The sequence below is a fragment of the Rissa tridactyla genome, chromosome Z (assembly GCF_028500815.1).
Source record: "Rissa tridactyla isolate bRisTri1 chromosome Z, bRisTri1.patW.cur.20221130, whole genome shotgun sequence".
NCBI classification, from domain to species: domain Eukaryota; kingdom Metazoa; phylum Chordata; class Aves; order Charadriiformes; family Laridae; genus Rissa; species Rissa tridactyla.
Window position 1 is genome coordinate 41,845,202 of NC_071497.1, and position 18,663 is coordinate 41,863,864.

The window sequence follows — 18,663 nt, forward strand, 5'->3', positions numbered from 1 at the left end:
ATGCACCAGCCTCTCCTCCCACAAGCATGAGTCCTTGATTTCCTTGATTCTCTATGGCGACGTCTTCTTCATCTTTGTAAGCAGAGATGTCTGAAATAAAGATCCCAAGTGTCATCAATCTGAAGGTACACAGACATCGACCGCTTTAAATGTAGATGAGTAAGTACATCCTGTTTTACAAAAAGTTAAGAGAAAAGGGAAAGTTTGGGATCCACTGAGGTAAATGGTGAAAGGACCTAGGTTTCCACCAAAAGCATTGATGCAATTTCACAAGCAGGCACTGTGGTCTACTGTAGTCTGCACTGTCTCGGGTTGTGGAAATACTGGTACCAATTTCCTAGATAACCGTGGATTCCTCATACTTTCTAACTCCTTTACCCTCACTCACAAACGTAAGTGTTGTGTGCAGTTTGATGTAGTACTAAAGAATGATGAGCACCCAGCTTTGGACGGAGGAAGAACTTGTGGTTCCTGGGCACGTGCTTAGTCATTTCAAAGGGGCTTTGAGGTGGTTAACAAAAATACATTAAAAGGATCTGAGCAGTCTGCCTTCCCAAACTGGAAGCAATGGAGGCTAATGGAAAGCCATTTGACCAGCAAGACTCTCAAATCCTTGTGAAAGTCATTTATCTTCCCTCTACCACAGTTTCCCTAGCAGAAAAATGGGGATAAAACACTTACCGCTTTTTGTGATAATGAAATTAAAAAGAAAGATAGTGTTCAAATAGTATGTATTGTGCGGTGGAGTAGAAATTAGGTTTTTTGACCTCTCACAATGAAGTAGATAACAATTATCTCAGATTCCAAGACGGAAAAATTTAATTTTCAGTGTATGCGCAGTGAAGTGGAAGGATTAATTTTGCCAGTGAACTTTATATGGTAGCACGATCTTGATTAAAATTTTAAAAATTATTCTAAATTCTAAAAACAGCTATAGGACTATGAGATTATTGACCCAAGGCTTTACAGTGAGGTGTACAACTGCTTGCACAGAGCCCTGTAGATTGCTAACAGCACACATGCATGAGAAAGAAAACTAAACAAAGTTCTATAGCAATCATATCAAGAGTGTGGTTCTGCGAGCTGTTAGTTTGTGATGGTTTTATTTCCTATTTTTCTTATTTATTTAGAAAGAACAGCTTAATAGGATAGAGAAATATGGTGTTTTCACGGCCCCTGAAGCAGAGCTCCTATGTAACTCCATAAGAGGTTCAGCCACGCAGCCTCTGGGGAATGAGAGACTTAAATCCATGAAAAGTGCTGGAAAAGAGCAGCATGAGCGAGGGAGGTGTAATAAACAGAGTAGCAACAGACTGAGGGAGGGAGGAACAGGCATGGAAAGGCAGCTTCGGCGAGTGTTGGTGTAGCGGAGAAGGAGTTTGAAGCGGTTGCTGTATGAGACAGAGCGCGGCAGTATGCTTCCAGAGCCTTCCTCCTCTCCTCTCAGCTTGCGGTGCCTGTGCAGTAACAGGAGGGGACTTTTGGCTACTGCTAAGAACATGCAGCAAAACTGCAGAGGAGGTTCACTGGGGGCCAGAGTGGGTGTATATAAAAGAAAGAATGAACAAATAACTATTTTAGTTCTGCTTAGTTACAGCAGGGAGATGTTTTCTACACAGGCAGAGAGGGTGGTTTAGAGAGCCTTCAGGGTAAATGGCACTCGGTATTCACACGGGCCACACACAGGGATTGTGCACACATATGCACACAAACACTTGCAAAAACAAATCCTTTGCACAGGCTGTCTCAGCAAACATCTTAAAAATCTGCACTTCACCCAATGTGCTGGAGGATGCTTTAGGATCTTTACGATTGTTGTTCAGGCAGCACTACAGACATCAAGAAACACAGCATGTAAAACAGACAAAGAGATCGAACACAATGGAAAGCACAAACTTTACATTAGAAATAAACATAATATGCTTGCTGCATATGCAAAACGTTCCTGGGACAGGTGAGGTTCCAGGCATTTCAGAATGAGAGGGCTATAGCTCTGCCTATTTCAGTTTTCCCATGCAGATGTAGTAGTGTGTCATCATTAACTCTCTCCTGGAATCCTTAGGCTAGGCATGCCTTTGTGGGTGTCTGTATGTGCTATAACTAGCAAATGAAGTAAAGCTGAACAGCCTGCTGCTATGTTGGTTGCGTATGAGGCAAGGAAAACCAACAGCAAGAAGGGAAGTCTCATAACATTTCAAGGCTTTTGTGGGAGCCCAGTCACTTTTATTTGTAAAATGAGATTTTCTCTTTGTTTCTTGAGACCAAATGTTTTACCAGAACTACCTGAAGACAGACACACAAGAAAGTACTAGCCTGTATTACTCTTCTCATGCAGTTTTGAAATCAGTAAATGTGGGTCGAGTGGGACACAAACTTCATGTGTCTTCTGCACATATCTGTCCTCCCCATCTACTGTCGCTCTGCTCTCTCATAGATTTGAGCCTGTGGCTGCATCCTCCATAGTCAGCACTTGTAGAAAACCAGTAAGGAATTTGCCAATGAAATGCATCTTTTTCTTTTTCAAAACATCCTTCCTGAGAGCCCACACCCAGCTCCAGCCCCGGGGGGATTTTGTGGAGCAGAGCACCCTTTCCAAACCAGCGCAGCCCACAGCCTTGCTGGAGACCAGGTGGCAGAGCACTGGGCACAGGGATGTCAGCCTGAGTTTCCCACCTTCCAAGTGAGGGGAAGAGCTATTGGTTATTCAAGGTGGGGCTGTTGCGATTAATAAGCAGGTTATATTAGTAACACCAAGGCTTTAATCTTGTTTCCACACTTCAGTTCAATACCACAACTTCTGAGGATGAGGTCTTGCACTATTTCTCCCCTTTATCGTTATTTAATTTAGATCAAATCTAGATCACTATTTAAACAAAAAAATTGACTATGTAAATTTTGCTGAAATAAGATTTAAGGATGTTATCTTTTCATTGCAATGATTTGTTGTTGCTAGTGCTGCAGAATGAATCAAAGACTGTATGGCAAGGAGGTCACCAAGTGACCTCCCATGGTCCCGTGGTCCCAGGGACCCGGACGGCTGTGGGGTTAGTTGTGTTTCCTGCTTCCAGGGCTGTGGAGCCCTCTGATGGTTGGAAGGTGATCGGGAGGTTAAATCAAAGCTCGCTAAAGCACAGAGGTCATTATAATGCTGTACCTACTTGGGGAAATGGCCAAATTCTGGGAAAATCTGCAGGTTTGAGCATCATCTGCTAAAAAAAAAAACCAACAATAGGGAAGACTGTAGTTTAGCTAGCTGGTTGCAATGAGCAGATGGGAAAATGCATCTGTTCAAGCTAAAGAAGCAAAAAGTTAACGAATGCAGAATGCCAAAACTGTTCGTGATCACTTCACAGCTATCCTGTGGATATCAAAGGCCAGATTTAATTTCTGTATCTCTTCCCTCTGCTGTAGGTACAGGAAGAATTAGTCTTATAAATAAACATTCATCCTATATTGTCTGTGTAAATAAGACTGTGCTGTGTTTCAGTTCATACATATGTAAAAAAGGAAAAGAAAAAAATACTCAAATTGAAATTCCTGAAGATGTGATGTTTAGAGAGAGAGAGAGAGATGTGCTTAATCTGCATGTGATATATGTATTTAATTTTTTTTGCCTCATGATACAAGCAGGCAAACTTTGCTAAATTATTATCAACAAAGAATTAGAGATGAGAACAGACCATGCAAGAAAGTGTCACTAGCACACTGGCCCTTCAGATGACCAGAGAGCTTCAAACTTGAGAGTGACGGGCTGTTCCCAACCACCTGAAGAAAAGCAGGAAAACATGCAACAATTAATTCTTTAAAGTTCATGATGCCTGTGTTCTTTCTGAATGTAATTAATGCCCCAAGAGTATGTAATATACCATTATTTGGTATCTTTCTGACTGAATCCAGCGGAGTCTCCCCCTGAATAGCATCCATATAACAGTTAATAAAAGATTAGCATGGGCTACGAGTAGGGGTTGGATACACTGACAGTATAACTGTATGTTTCTTTTAAATTAGTAAGGGTTGATGTTCCACATTTTGTTTAGAAGCAATACACTGCAGGTAACAGCAGAGCTAGTCTCCATTTAACTCATTTTGCTGAGCTGAATCATAGGAAGGACTGAAAGAGAAATTAAGTCATGGTATTCTTCCTCCACAATAATCTCAACATAGTTTTGGGTAATGAAAAGCTTTCTGTACTCGTCAACCCATCTTAAACAGACTACAGAATTGTTTCCATGACATAATGAGCTTCAGCGACTGCTATCCTGGCCTGGATTCAAGCTGATGCTCTGCATCTGTCTATTTCTGATTCACAGCTGTAACAGTTCAGTGTTTGCTATCAATACTTTTCTGCAACTGCATGCTCAAGAACACAGGCTGGCACCCAGGGTTGCATGTGAAAAATTCTGGACATCCAAGGGATATTTGCTTTTTTTTTTGGATTGGGGTTTGGCTTTTTCCCCCTCTTGCTTTGGCTGTTGCTGCACACACTAATGAGAAATTAAGTTGTTTGAGAAGTAAGACTCTACCTGACCGCTTAACAAAATAAGTGCAAAACTTTGCTTAGATTTCAGAAACTTCGTTTAGTTTCCAAGTTCCCTTGCACATGACTCTTATCAGGTTATGCTGACATCTGTGTGGGTTCAGTACTTTCTGCCTGAGTGGTCTTGAAGCAAAATTCCAGAGCTTCACCAAAGCCGCAGAGGATATACTCACCAGAAATGTGTGATAGTGGATACTTAAAGTTGTTGCAATAAATCAGGGATAGTAAGAAGTAGGAAAAGATCCTTTACTAGAGATTGGCAGGAAAGCAGATGGCTAGGGTAGCCTGAGGGATAAAGCCTCCTGTTTAGTAAAAGAAGAAAAAAATGTCACGTTTATTGATTCTTTACAAATGATGTGATGGCACAATGCATTCTGAAGGTTCATGCATTCTGAGATTCATGACCAAATTTGACAAACACTTTCAAAACATAGTCAGCCATCAGAGAAAGTAGAAGATACCCTTCTTAGCAAGGGTCATGGTGTTGAAGATGATGGAAGAAGCAGCAAGAAGGGAGAGGCAGTGGATACGAGGAGGCAGAACACTGCTCAAAGTTCAGAAAAGAACCACCTTTAAAAACCAACAACAACAACCAACCCCCCCCCCCCCAAAAAAAAAAAGAAACCAAAAAAAAGCAAACTTGAAAGTTCTCTTTTTAAAGTTCTGAAATTTTCAGGTTGTTTCCTGAAAATGCATTGCCTGGTACAACTGAATGTGTTATGTTAGAAACATATGAAATGTTTGCAATAGAAGTAACAGTCTTCAGCAATTTTCACACTTCATTTCTAGCCTGTAAATGAGCCTATCTTGCCAAAAACATTGGCACAAAGTCCCAAACTTTCATTCCTCAGCTAATTAGCACAAAACAGAAATCTTCCACACTGAAAAGCAATATTACCACAATTGACAAACAATGTAACTTATAGAATTGCTGCAGCAGATTGTACCTGAGTCCACCTAGCCCTGCAGTCTTGAAAAGCGTCTGGTATATTTATGGTGAGGATAGGGTGACTTTTCCTACCACACATTGCCCAGCCTCCCATAGCCAGCGTTTGAAGCATTTATATCTCAAACCTCCAAGTTGCACAACTTGGAGATATGGGGAAGGTCAGTACTTCTTTTGTATTAAGTCTGTGTGTGATAATTTCACTGTATGCCCCTGTTGCCAATTTCATTAGATCCTTCTTTAGGCCTCCTCACTACAGTAATAATTTCATTGGCCTCTGTGATTCCTTTCCCCTTCCTTTATCCTGTCTCAATCCTCACTTCCCAAACTGAAGAACCATTTTCACTCATCTCTTCCTGAAACTCACTGTTTCATACCACTCTTCATTCCTGTTACCCTTCTCTGGTTTTGTTTCTTATTCTGCAATAGTTGTTTTGAGATAGCAGTACCAAAATTGCCCAAAATTGTGAGTTCTGGATACATAGTAGATTTCTATAGTGTCACACATGTTAGGTCATCTGGATGATGATCTGAGAGTAAAACTTGAGAATTTCATTCCTAATAAATTTTCAAGCAGTTGTCACAAATAAATGCACTGTTCAAACACTGCATAGTGCTCCACCAGTGAGTGGCTGTTTGCTAAATGTTAATACCAGTACTCATGCTCTGCCTAAGGAATGAAAAACAAATTATCGTAGGTGATAACACGGAACAGTAAGGAATACTTTAAGTGCTAAATTGCACTTACCTTGACAGTTTGTCACTGGATGTCTGCAGAGTTGTGTAACTACAAATTACAGCTGTCACAAAATTTCCATGTGAGAATAGTTTTATCACATATTTTCTATATGTGGTGTTTTCTGTATCATTTTGGAGGGGCTGAAATTCCAAACGCGATGCAGTAAGCAACTTATGGAAAATTCTTCAACATAACTTTTACCAGTTGTAATTGTCAAGGGTTTATAGTAAATGCCTCAATATCACAAACAAGCTTTTGACTAGTATATTTATAACATAAGACTTTATCTATTGTTAGAAGTATAATCCTACTGATAAAAGAGTGTTACAGGCAAGAATTCACAGCCCTGAAAATTTACACCAAAACCAAGAGGGCAGTACATATGAATACAATTTCAAAGATAAGTTCACCGAAAAGAAAAACTAAAATTCCATCAAATGTTTCTTGAATGAGATATGCAAAGCTAACTGGGTTAACAGCATGCATGCAATTGCTTCTCTTTTTCTTCTCCCTTGGAAATCCGTCAGTTCTGATGTTTGGGCTTAACAAATAGGAATGGATTTAAGTCAGAGGGAAATAAGGCTGATATTCACAACATATTCAACATATTCCTAATGAACAATTTATTTACATCACATGTCATAAATATCCAGTTCTAGAAGTGGCCGATCACAAATAGTTTTCATTCAGCTCAGCAGTGACAGAGGAGCTACTACTAAAATCTGTTCTAAAGCAAATGCCTTTAAGGAATAATGTAAGATCTGTATAGCTATAATAATTTGATCTGGAAATACCTTCCTCTTCTGCATATTCACCTGAGTCATGCATATAAAGTAAGTTTTTCCACTCAGTTCTAGTCCATTCAAACTAATTGTATGAGTAAGGTTACCTTTTTTTTTTCAAGAGTAATTTTATTTACATCACTGAAGATAGAGATATCAGCATTTCCACAGTAAGTGAACATCTCGGAAGGCTTTGAAATGACTGAACGTGGTAGGCACCCTTATGGATTTTTTCTAAACTAAACGAAGCTTTCACACCCAGTCCTAGCAGACTAAGATAAAGATGAAGCAGAAAAGGCAAGAAAAAGATAACATTATCTTTGACATGATCTGTTAAACAAGAAATATCACCTGCCTGCATTCTCCTTTATCCCCCCCAACACACATATCCCCCACCCCAAAACAGTAACCGTGACATCCTGTAACTTGAAACCAATACTTTAAAGCAGTTTAGTGTTGTGTAGATTACAGTCTGCTACACAAATAATTTGCACTGAAATGTTTATCAGCTCTCTGACATAGCTGCTTCCATTTATGGCTTATAAACTGTTTTTTACTGGTTCCTTCACATCTGATAACATGGCTTCAGAACAGGTGGTGAAAATGTTAGGCAATTATGAAAGCCTCTGTTTGCGCGTGTGTGGTCTCTTGGTTTGCAAAGCCACTGACCACATACAAAGGCATTGTAAAAGTCTCAAATTTAGATTATCAGCCTCCGTTGTATGAGTACTGCCCTAGCTGCAGCTGGACTCTTTCTGGACTGTAAGCAGCTTTGTTGAAGGGTTAAAAGTTCAAAATTACCAAACCCTCCGTTTAAGAACAAAATTTACTCAAACCAAATCACAATATATTTTAAAATCTTACATGTGTAAGTAGGGTGGCACTGGGTAACTGTGCAGTGTAGGACTGGCTGCTTGGTATGGCTCAGGAAGTGGTATGCTGGCCAAGGCAGGAGTGGTGTTTTACTTGGTTGTACCATTGCAACTTTCGAGATTTTGCAACAAACCTTGCTGGAATAAGCTGGCTCTCCACAGAAAAATTAAGATCAAACTAATCTTATATTCTATCAGGCTGGAAGAGGAAGGGTTGTTTAGTTTTCTTTGCAGTTTTATCATGAAAATATCCTTCCGGAGATTCCTTCTTCAAATTCTTCATATTAAATTAGAAATATCCACCTTTAGAGGCAGAATACTGGCTCCTCAGTGGGTATCCACCTTTAGAGGCAGAATACTGGCTCCTCAGTGGGTATAGTCCAACTCAGAGTATTTTCCACTACTCTCCTGCATTTGGATGTGACAGGTGGCATTTGCCATTATACAGAAACAAAAATAACTTCAAATATTTGCCCTACAGCCACAATAGGGATGCACATCTTGGATTTCAGCAGCCACTAAAATAACCTTTGTAGAATTGAATAAAGACATAATAGAGAAGATGTTCTACAGATGTTGCAGTTGTGCATTACTCCTTCCATCACTGTATTCTCTCCCAACTCATCTGTATCGATCCAGATCCCCTTCCCATTTAGTGTACAAACTTAATCTCCAGTAAAAGAATATGTGCTCTAGTATAGGATTTTAAATGCAATGGGCTCTCTTACATTTACAATGCATGTGCTTTCAAGAGAAATTCAACAACAGGCCTACGCAGTTTATTTTGTCAAAATATTCTCAGTAGATGTTGCCAGTACTATTCACTGGGTTGGGAAAAGGGTAGCAGATCTGTCAGTAAACCCTGCATGAACTATAACCACTTCGAAAGATGCATGAATCAGAAAGATTAAGTGCATGGCCTTTGCAAAATTCCTTTGGGACCCAGTGTAGTACAATATACCCGGAGCTCATTGTACTCAAGTCCCTAAGGATTAATTTTGCTTCTTTGCGTTTTCCTTTCTTGCAGTTTTGGTTGCAAGTAATCCTGAAAGTTAGTCAGTGTATGACAATAAATATCATAATTCTAGTACTCAAATAATTTGTTTATCAACATCAGGAAATAGCTGAAAATAGAGGGTTATAACAGAAAGTGTTAGGCTGCTTGTGCTATTGTCACAGCAGTAATTATGTGTTCTTGAAGGATCAAATTCATTAATACAATTTAAGATAACTAATACTTAAGTAACTAAATATAATGGACTACAGTGGCTTTGCAATGAAGATTGTGGTTGTATAGTATCCCCCAAGAACATGTCCCTTTTCAGGGAAGTAGAGGAAATAAGTAGAGAGAAAAGGGTGGCTTAACCTCTGCTGCTGAGGACCGTGTGTGCTGAGGGCTCCAGACACTGGAAAAAGGCAAGGAAGTGGAATACAGAGATTTTTCAAAAGCTTGGTGTATGTGTCTACCTTAGGGCTCCTGTGCAGGGGGACAGGAGGTGACAGCACAGGGAAAGACTATGACACTGGTCTTCCCAGTAACTTTCCTCATGATAAATTGAGATGTATTTGATATGCAACAGATGGTAGGGTGACTATTGAGGGCATTAGAGGCTTAACTTTCCTAAAGAGAGGCTTCTTTGGGGGAAAAAACAAAATAAAACATAACCAAACAAACAAAACAAAATCCAACAACAAAAATACCTGCCCTGCAGTAAAGAAACTGACCTCTGTTTTCCTTTTCTATTTATGGGACCTCACTCATGGAACGAGTAGTAAGATGTTTGATGTATAACCATAGTGTATAGCCAAGTTTGTCCCTAAAAGCTGCATTGGTATATGTTGCCCTCTGTAGAAAATGATGTCATAGAACTTGTTTCTATAGATCTCCCAGCTCGCATCAGAAGATCTGTATAAAAATGTATGTTATTCAGAAAATCAGAGTCATCTGCAGGAGGAAGGAAGGGGGTCTTGGGGTTTGGGTTTTTTTTTTTCCTTTCCTTTTCTCTTTGAGCCAGTTCTATCATCTACTTCAGAACTTCAACTTGGGAAACTTAGCCTAGCCATAGTTTACATAACTGTATAAATAATGCCAGCTGTAGAAGCATTCATACAACATTGACAGCAATGGATAAAAATACATAAAAACTCAATTGCTCAAACATTGCCTTTTAAGTACAGTAAATCAATGAGCATAAGTACTCTGAAACACCAACTGAGCTGAAATATGAATGTTTATAAAATATGGGGCTTCCAAGCAGATAGGCTAAGGGCTGCTTGGCGATTTGCATGTAAAAGAAAAAAATGTCCAAACGGCCACTGTTCTGGATCCATTACTGCAAATTGGCAATACCGTAATACTAGTCTGTAGAAATGCTAACCTATCACAACTTCACATGAGGATAGTGGGAAATGTGAGGCTTCTCCATTTTTGAAAATCTAGATCAAGTGCCGCACATTAGCTGCCCAGAAATATATAAGTACTTAATTCCTTTCCCTTTTGTCTCTTTGTTGTAGAATTGTCACTGATAATCAAGTTTGTTAAGCTTCATTTTCTGTTCTATTAACATCAATGGAAATAAGAGAGCATTCCCTCTGAAAATTGAACGACTTGTATATTGACAGCAAGCAGTGACTGGAGAACTTTTTCATTCTTGTGCATTCTTGTGTAGTTTCAAATTGTGTGCTATTACAAAAAAATAGATGTATCAAGTGCTTTTTCATTGTCTGGTCTGTATTTCCTCCACTCAACAGTCCCCTGTTCCGTAAGTACTGTAAGGCAGTACTTGTAATTCAGGTTGCTTCAGGGAATCAAAGGAGGTACCATATATCCAGCTGTTCTGCTGCTTCTTTACAGCCCAGGAACTGAGTTTGCCAGTATGGCCATGATATTTATACTGCTGTCCACTGGGATATCATACAGCCAATCAGCGTGGTGAAAATAGGAATTAGCCAGAAAACTACATGTAAGGAATTTACATGTGATAAGACCTCAAAATACAAAGTTTGCTTTTGTATAGGAGCCTGGAACTCTGTCAAACTCATAAGATCTCAGAATACAAGTATTACAAAGGAACAGGCAAACACAAAGGATTCAGGCTGCAACTCCTACTACTCCCCGACACTGTTAAAGAGCAAAATACAGTAACAGAATTTAACTTCCAAGTAGATGTACATGAAAATAAATGTCTTACGCCCAATTTTGCAACTCATTTCTTCAGCCTTACCAGGGTCTTCTATTCATAACATATGGCTCTAGAGATCCTACAGATCTTTAAACCTTCATTTCAGAACGTTTTTCAAAAAGCAGAGAAAATGGTAAATGATAAGCAACACTCAAAGATCTACTCTCCAACTGAGTGCCTATAATCAGATAGTTTGTGGTAACAGGTTAAATACTAGTCTCCTAATTTACCATCTTATTTACCTAAGACTGCTTTTCTCAAATAATTACTCCTTACTGATATCACTGATAGTTACAAATGGGATGCAGTCGTGGAATGCAGTGCGTCTCAGTGCGGGGGAGTTCAAGATTTACTTTCTATAGTTTTATGAGAGAATGCCTATATTATGTTAGCGCTTTTCCCCATTCTCTGCCTTATCTCATCCATGCGTTCCTGACCATCTAAATACTCACCAGAAATGCAAGTGGAGCAGATCTTGTTTCCAATGAATGACGTTTTTATTTGTATGAATTTGCAGGGGTTTTCTATTTAGCCTGCTAATGGATAGAATTATGGAATTCTTTTCCAGTGCTTGTTCATGCCAAAAGATTACATGTACAGATGGAGGGAGAAGCTCTTTCTGTTTTCTGCTACCAATCTAATATCCTTCATACCTGTATAAAATTCATTTTGTGGATTCTTCCCTTTTTTTTTTTTGTCATTTAGGGCTGTTTATGACACATGTAGTTCATAAGTTTATTGAAACAGAGTGGAATTGCTGAGAGTTTTGAATAAAGAGACTCTACAGGATACTGTTCATTTCATGAGGTACAGAAACGTATCATCCTCATCTTGCCCAGTGTTCTGTATTGCCCAGTTCAATGTACTGAAACATTTCAAGGTAAAAAAGGACTATTTTTTTCACTTAGTCTCACCCTGCAGCTATTACAGGCCAGAACATGTTTCTCACATTTTATCAAGGCCCAGATCCACAACTTCTTTTTTACACAACAGGAGCTAAGCAACCTGAAAAGCTTGTGGGAAGCCTGTAGATTTTATTGGAAATTGTGTTTTGCCTAAAGCATAAGGTGTTACCAACTGTAGATTTGATCTGCTACATTGAACTTGAATTCCAAAAACAGGACACCATGCAAAGACCAAAGGATTTCCACTAGAGAATAATAATAAGATGCAAAACTATCCACAGTTCAATTCTGATTGCATGGAGAGTGACTGGAAGTTTTTATCACTGACCGTACAAGCAGAGCACTGGCAGATTTCATCTAACCTCAAAGAGAAGCTGCAAAAAGGCCGCAAGTAGCAACTTCACCAAGTTTTAGTAGAGTAGCTATCAGATGTCTGGGAAAATAATTCCTTAGTTTTTAAATGATCGACACAAAAAAATGGATTGAAATGTTTTGTCTGGACAGTGTGACTTCACTTTTTGTTTGCTCTGGAGACAAGCAAGATTTTATCATATAACATACTCAGTTTCTCACACTCTTGGGGTCAAATTTACATGAAAAGTTAGAAAGGAGAAAAAATGAAAAACAGACCCTTGCTGAAGCTTGTATTAACAACAAAAAACCCGAACAAAACAAACAAAAATTTTAAATTTTCTTCATTTTTGGGAGGGTCATTTTTTCCCCAGTTTATATGTTTTGGGACTCAAGAGTTTACAGGAAACAGAATGCTAGGTCAGCAATGCACACCAAGCAAGTCTCATAAACAGTGGTTCAGCACAGGATAATATCAGAGCTGGACGAGAAGCTGTGTTCTCCCTTTTTCAAACTTTAAAAAAAGAAAAATTCTCACAGTAAGACAAACAAATATTATGCACATGTTTGAAGGAACTTCAGATATCTTCCATGAAAACAGATTAAAAAACAAAAACAAAAACAACAAAAAAAAAATCCAAAAAAACCAGAGGTTTTTACACCAGAACTGTTGCTTAGCCCAGGACTTGTTCAGAGACAAAGTTCGAGTCCTCCATCTCAACCAGGCAGAACAGGCTGGTTGCCCACATTGTAGGTGAGTTTCCTGAACATTTTTCTCCAGTAGCTCCTTTCTGTGTGACTTGAAATTCCTCTTCTTTTGGTCAAAACTGGCATACATTTGAAAGTTTTGTGTTTCGTAATTTTTTTTAAGACAAAACAGCTCACCTGAAAACATCAGACTAGTTCTAATGAATGTATGTTTTGTCTGAAGTTTTCATTCTATTGATTGATGTCTGTTGAGTCTTAATATTGTTGATGTCATTTCATTAGCTATCCTGTTCATGTTAAAGGATCCAGTAGATTAGTTACAAAACTTGTACCCCCATGCTCCAGTAATTTCGATTGGATTATAGTCAAAGGAAAACCTGGTTTTAGCCAGTATTAAAATTAGTATATCTAATTTGACTTAAGGCCATTTGTGAATAAGTCCTTTTATAGTAAGTGGAAAAGTACTATTTCACTAGCCTTTTATTTTATGCTGAAATCTGAAATTATTTTTAACGCACTTTCTTTTCAGAACTGTGCAAGTACTATAGAGTCATTAGGCATTTGAATTAAGGAGGTATGTGGAAAGACCTTATCATTCAATTAATTAACTTCAGGGGAGGGAGGCTGTATCTTCTGTTTATATTCAAGGAAATGAATGTCAAAGATTGCCATGTGTGTGGTGTAAATAAGAAAGGCCACCAGTGGAGAGCTTCCATTTTGGTGATGAGAACATAAAAGTCAGTTGCTTCTGTTCCAGAGGTGATATTTTACTTAGATGTCTGCTCTGTTTGCAAAAAGGAGGCAAAATGTCTTTTGTTATTGATTTGCAGGCTGAGAGGGTTTGGACATCAATTAAGTTTAAGCCTTTTGAAAGTCCTTCTGTAAACCTTCATGTTTTAATGATAGACTGAACAGTTCTTTGTAAAAATACAATTTAGATGAGAGACAGAGGAAATAAAGCAAATAGAGGGTGGGAGTTATCATGAGAATAATTACACTACATCCCAGGAGCATTTTGCTGCGTGTAATTAATTTGCCTAGACTGTAATTCTACTATGAAAACTTTGCCATGGGGAATTATATCATGCTGTTCTAAAGTCTTAACCATAGAACAATGCAATTTTGTGTATGTTTACTGGGGGGAAAAAAAAAAAAAGATTAACCATTTAGAGTGGCCAAAGGTGACAGGATTTTAAAGGAATTAATTTAAGAGATTTTGCATCCTCCATTCTTCTTAACATCTTCAAGACAAGTTCCTTATTCTTTGGAATAACTTTTGGATGAATAAAAGCAAGGACAGGGATTAATATTAGGATTTTTATTGTGGTCATGTGGCTCAAATAGCTTGGAAAAAGGAAAAAAGAATTATATTCAGTTATTCTATATTTATCCTACACCACAGTCATTCAGATACTCTATAGAGAAAAGAATCGTTCTGTAGAATATGTTTTAATCTCTGAATGTAAGAATTTAATCGCTAACCTGTCAGGATTTACGAGGAAGTGGTAGATCCTGGCTTGTTTTTGTTTGAACATGGGCTTTTCTCTCATGTTCAAGTGTGAGCAATCATCCAAGAAATGTAAGCAATTGTTAATAAGAATGCTTGAATTTCAGCTCTTTACTGTATCAGTCATCATAAGAACAAGATCACCTTTCATTTTTTTTTCTATACTGTAAGAATACTCTCTGCAGCGGTACCTAACTCCACTATCAGTGTAAGGACTACAAGTAAATTTAATAGCAGTTGTGTACACAGTATGTTCTCCATGTCCCTGTCACCAACATTGAGATCAACCTGGGTCTTTCATTACTTGAATTTCTTGAACCTTTTAACATTGAGTAAAGGGTACTATGAAAATAAACATTGTTATTCTAATGTCATCATTGCAATTGATAAGGTGCAACATAATCTAGACTCAAGCTCTTCAAAATTTCCCTCTTTGCACTTGATGCAATTCTTATGTTAGGATACACAAAGAAATCCATTAACTATTTCATTCACTATAGAAAATATTGATAGACGAATCTATCTTGAAAAGGTTATTTAATTCCCAGATATTTTATTCTGTTCATATTTCCTAATGTAGTGAGTACAGAAACACAAAATACAGAGGTAAGGCCCCTTAAAAAAATACATGGTTAAACATTTGACATTGCAAAAGGGGAATGTGCTAGAATAAAAAATAAAATGGGGGCCCTGGGACAATGACTGCTGATGCCTTTTGGACTGTTTCCATTTTCTAATCCTTTGTGTAAAAGCACATGGTGTTGCCCACTTGGTATAGTTGATGCAACTCAATAGGAAGTTGAAATTTGTATTATTTTATTCTGTGATGAACCCACAGCAATGTAATTGTGACAGGTAATTAGTAGTATGTTCTGTTAAACAGTTTGGCCTAAACAAAGACAGCTACATCAATAGATGGCCTGCTGCAGTAAATGTACAACTATGTGTTTAAAGAGACGATTTGTTCGACATCTTTAAAAGTGACAAATGACAGGAAAGCTCAGGACGTCACACTTAACAAGCATATAGAAAACACTTGCATCTTCTTTTAGACGTGATTTGTAAATGTTCTTTAAAAAAGATTGCAGCAGAAAAATATTTTAACTTTGTTTTCTCTACAGGAGAAAATTAATTTTGTTTTCTCCTTGGACGAGAATGCTTTCATTACTAGCTGAACACAAATCACAAATAAAATCCATCACTTCACCATTACTGTGAATCAGATTTTTCCTTCAATTGCAAGTTGTGTTCTCAATTTAGAAAGTAAATAATACTTTATGTCAATATGGATCTGACCCTAAAATTTTGGGAAGACCCTAGAGTTATACTTAGGTACTTTATCTTGTCAAGAGGGTTCCAGTGAATAAAGTGATTGGTAAGCAAAATGGTTATAAATGGTTCCTGCTATAATACCAAATAAACACCACTGACTTTGCCATTCCCTGTCTTGTACAGGCTTTTTATAACCTTGAAAAGTCATTTCTTAGAGCAGTGAATACATTAGTGTACGCTGACACTCTTTAACTATTTCGCTGAATTTAAAACCACTTAATTTTATAATAAATTTCAACAGTTAAGAAACACATCCTGCCTTTCTGGATATATGATTGCAAGATATGCAAAACAAGAAATAAATATTATATGGATTAAATTAATATTCTTCTGCTCATAAAACTACCGTATGGACTTCCCCTAAGAAAATTCTCCTTTTATGGAAGGAGCCATATTCAGCCACCTGAATTTTCTTTGCAAAATGGCAAGCAAACAGAAGTGTTTGCATTGCGAATAAAATAGACGGTAAACATAAATGGACTTTCTGAATTTCCCAGATTTTTACCACTGATTAAACTGGTACTGGATTTACAGTGCTAGACATCAAGGTGCATAGATAATCCTTTGCCTATATAACAATAGCACGTTACCTGAGGCCAGCTGCAGAGTGCATTGTTAGTAACAATGATGCCGGTGGCAGATATTCTGCTGCGAAGTTGTCAAGCTGTTTTGTAATGATGAAAGTCAGGATAAGCATTTTAATTTGTAATCTAAGTTTAATATGGAAGCAACTGAAAAAGAATTAGCAAAGAATGCTTTAACAGGCCAGTCGTTCTGCATATTTTCCTGTTTTCTCCTTTTCCATTTGTCAGTGCAGTTGAAAATGCTTAACTAAGTTTGAGTTTGGCTTTTAAATGTCAAGTTAGCTTCCTAGCAGATTGTGCAATGTATAGACAGTTCATGAGCTGGTTGCATAAAGATTTAACACTGGCTCTTAGTTTTGTGACCCAAACCGAAAGAGACTAAAGGTTAGATTCTATTTCCAGCTTTTTTAAGTGGGTTGGGTGCCTCCTGCTTTGGAGCCATTTCTATTTACTGTCTGTTATTACTGCAACGTGAATACAGCTGAGGATTAGATTCAACTGGCATTCAGGTTCACAGTCCACATTGTGGTTGCCTGAAACTCTTTCTTTCCTTCAAGGATTATTTTTATTTAATTGCTAAAAGCCCACAACCATTTCAAAGTAAGAGATCTCTCTAATGTGGGACAGCAAATTCATCCATAAAAGTGATATTAAAACAGCGTCGTGTGTCCAGAAGAACCTGGGAACACTTCAGGATGAAAGTAATTTAGAGGCTTCATGCTGCAGTATTTTGCTTTCTTCATTCAGAGGAAAGGAAAAGGGCAGTCTGGAGAAGAATTACACTGAGTTACTGTGTCTCTGCACACTTACAAAGCCCAAGGCAAGACCATTGCCTAGAAAGGCCCAGAAACGTAGAAACAAAGCAGGATGGATCCTGGAGACACCTCATATAATACAACTGTATTTTATGTTTTATTCATGAGCGAGCTGTGTCATAGCCAGTCACCTAGAGAAAATTAAATTGTTAGTACTTGGTGGAAAAAAAGCATTAGAGACCATCTTACAGGCTCAGCAGTGTCTGCAGAGCAGGCAAAGTCCCCCTCTCTGATAATTTTGAATCCAGACAACACACTGCTGTTTTACCAGCAGGTGAACGTCGGTTTGCTAAGAGCACAAGGACCAGCATGTTATCAGCTAGGAAATCACCAACTGTTTGTGTGCTGGAAAGGTTTTGGGACATTTTCAGAAGGCTACGAGACCTGCCCTTCCACTCCAGCCTCCGGGAATCCAGTGGCACAATCCACCTGCTGTGCATGGGGTAAGATCAGCAAGTTGTGTGCTTACGTACACAGGCTACAATAAATGTAACTGTCACTGTTTGTGTTTACACAGGGAAGAATTTGTATATGCATTCACTAAAAAATAGTTTATAAATCACCCTTACCCCTCATTGGGCAGCACTCCTCACTCTTTTGAAACTTGTGAATGAGACCACCATTTTCGTAGTTCTCAGTATGATAAACTTTTGTTTGGCCAGGCAGAGCATTTAAAGCACTCACTCACATTCACAAACCGTCTGTGAAATGTAATGAAGATGTAGAGAAAATTACAAACAGAAGTTGCAAGTTAAAAATTGACATCTATTGTCATTGTGAGTGTACCATGACTTAAAATATTGATGTCTAAGATGTCCCTTTCATGTCTAACACAGACACTAAGCGTCGCCTGAACTGAAAACTGAGGGTTCAGAGCAAAAATGTAAAACAGCTCTCACTGGGCAGGGATGCCTGCGTCTACCATCATTCATGAGGACTTCTGGGTGCTGTGTCAGAGGCAGGAGCTAAAAAGAATGTTATGTCTATTGAAATAATTCTGAATAAAAAATGTGTATCATTAGAGTGGGTCTTAAACGCAGCAATTCTAGCTTGAGTCTGCATTATTTCTGCAAGGCGCTGCAGTTGGAGCCTTGCCACTGGGAAATCTCCCAGCAGTTCATATGGCTACTGTTTTACTTTCCTTGGCTCAAAAGAAAGGAAAAAAGCTGTGTGGAAAAATCATGGGTCATAGCAGGAATTACGGTGCCTCTGCAAACTCATGAAGTGCAGGGCCTGGCAATTACCTGGAAAGGCTGAGACACATCCAGCAGCACAGCACGGCAGCTACTAGACATGCCCAGTGTGGGAGCGGCATTGTATGTGCAGGCAAGCTATGTAGTAGGTGACTGTCAACTTGAGAGAACAGGACACTGAGTTACATGTCCATGGTGGTGGTGCAAGAG